The sequence below is a fragment of the Scyliorhinus torazame genome, chromosome 14, assembly GCF_047496885.1.
Source record: "Scyliorhinus torazame isolate Kashiwa2021f chromosome 14, sScyTor2.1, whole genome shotgun sequence".
Taxonomy (NCBI): domain Eukaryota; kingdom Metazoa; phylum Chordata; class Chondrichthyes; order Carcharhiniformes; family Scyliorhinidae; genus Scyliorhinus; species Scyliorhinus torazame.
The window spans coordinates 217,206,284-217,208,836 of record NC_092720.1 but is presented as its reverse complement, the minus strand read 5'-3'; positions in this window follow the sequence as shown (position 1 = coordinate 217,208,836).

Sequence of the window (2,553 nt, the reverse complement as noted above, 5' to 3'; positions counted from 1 at the left end):
CTTCCTGCTTCCCTGACAGAAGTAGCTCTGACTTCACCCCCCGCCCCCCCCCCCGCCACCTCCCTGGAGTTTATACAAATGAACCTTCTGTTTTCGATGCAGCAGGAGAAACAACGGTACTTACTGTGCAAAACTAGGCAGATAGCCTGGGAAGAATGTTACCAACTCTGGTTGGAAATATTCCTCCCGCCTCCAATCGTTCCACCCCCAAATTCCTGTCATTGGTTGCTGGACATGCAATGATGCCCCCCAGTGGCCAGTATTGAAGCTACAGCTGTTTGACAAATATTCACACACATCGCTCGCACGTATTACTTTAGCTCACTTGGCTGGACAGCTGGTTCTGATGCCAAGGGAGGCCAATTAGCGCGGGTTCAATTCCCGTACAGGTTGAGGCTATTCATGAAGGCCCCGCCTTCTCAACCTCGCCTGAGGTGTGGTGATCCTCAGAGTAAATCACCACCGGGTCAGCTCGCACCGTCAAAGGGGGAAAGCAGCCTCTGGTTATCTGGGGCTACGGCGACTTTACCTTTTACCTATATGTATAATATGTACAAATAATCTGGAATTGTGTGTGCAAGGCAAAATTCCAAAATCTACAAGTTACCCGAAACTGGGTGTACAGTTTTAAAGTTGGTTTAGCGGGGAGACATGGTGGTACAGTGGTTAGCACTGCTGCCTCACAGCGCCAGGGACCCGGGTTCAATTCTGTCCTCGGGCCTTGTGTCGAGTTTGCAGTTTCTACGTGGGTTTCCTCCGGGTGCTCCGGTTTCCTCCCACAGTCCAAAGATGTGCAGGTCAGGTTAGGCTGGGTGGATTGGCCATTTCTGAAATGTGTGATGCTCAGGAGTGAGCACAATGCTCCCAAGCTGAGGGCTCAGCCTCTCAAAGTGCCGAGGATGTTTGCCGCAGAATTTCCACAGCGAGTCTTTTAAGGTGGAGTTACTGTGGTTTTCCAGCTGCCATACAGTGCCGGTTGACCGGGGAACCTGTCTGCCGTGGGCGTATCGGAAGGATTTATCGATTGACAATCAACCTGCTGGTCACGTCCCACACAACCTCAGTGACCAACACGGAGGTGGTTCTCAAATCTGGAACGTGTGGGTTGGTGATTGGGAACACAACCGCTGCACCACAAGACATCCTCGTGCTTCAATAAGAAAGCTTTGCCAATGTTTTGTGCACCATTCGGCCCATCGTGTCTGCCCCGACCCTCCGAAAGAGCACCCTACCTATGCTCACTCCCTCACCCTGTATCACCACCTAACACAGACCAAGCTTGAAGAAGAATTTTATTGGAACATGGTCCCGGCAATGGACAACTTCATTTCTGGATAAAACTGGAGGAGCTGTGGTGGTTCTCCGTAAAGTAGAGGAGGGTGAGAAGAGATTTGAGGGAGATATTCAAAGTCAAGATTGGTTTTCACTGGGGAGGCAGTGGTATAGTGGTATTGTCATGGGGCTGGTAATCCAGAAACCAAAGGTAATGCTCTGGGGGCCAGGGTTCAAATCCCGCTACGGCAGTTGGTGAAATTTGAATTGAATAAAAATCTGGAATTAAAAGTCTAATGATGACCATGAAACAATTGTCGTTAAAACCCATCTGGTTCATTACTGTGCTTTAGGGGTGGAAATCTGAGGGCAGCACGGTAGCATTGTGGATCGCACAAATGCTCCAGGGTCTGGACATCACCGATTGACGATAACGCCTGGGAGACACTCGCTCAGAACAGACCTACTTGGAGGAAGCTCCTGATGCAATCTTCAAACACAATTCTTCGAGGACACCCGACCGCAAGAGAAGGCCCGGAAAAGGAGCCTGAGACAGGAACCCCAGTGATCGAGAGTCCAAGGACCGATCCCACCTCCCGGAAACACCTGCCAAGTGTGGGGTCAGAGATACGGCTCTAGGATCGGACTCAACAGCCACGCAAGGAACCACGGAGTTTCGTAGGAGGACAATCCTACTCATTAGCGAGTGATCGCCAAAGAAGAAGGGGTTTGATGAAATATCCTGGGAGTGTTTCGACAGTCAGGTTATCGAATTCTTTCAAATCAGAACTATTTAATAACTGCATGCTGTAAATGGACTTGGATTTATCAGTCAACGGATGCTGGGATTTTCAATGTATTGATTGTATTTTATGCGAACTGAGTTCCCGGCTTGGGGCACTGTCTGTGCGGAGTCTGCACCTTCTCCCCGTGTGTGCGTGGGTTTCCTCCGGGTGCTCCGGTTTCCTCCCACAGTCCAAAGATGTGCAGGTTAGGTGGATTGGCCGTGATAAATTGCCCTTAGTGCCCAAAATTGCCCTTCGTGTTGGGTGGGGATAGGGTGGAGGTGTGGGCTTGGGTAGGGTGCTCTTTCCAAGAGCGGGTGCAGACTCGATGGGCCGAATGGCCTCCTTCTGTACTGTACATTCTAGCATATGATTCTATGAGTTGAACTACAATCTCCAGTAGGTCAAGGCCAAACCGAGGCTGATATTCATCCATGTGGTCTTGAGGTTTGGAAGTATTGGTTGGACTACATTGTGACAATCTATTATCTCCCTG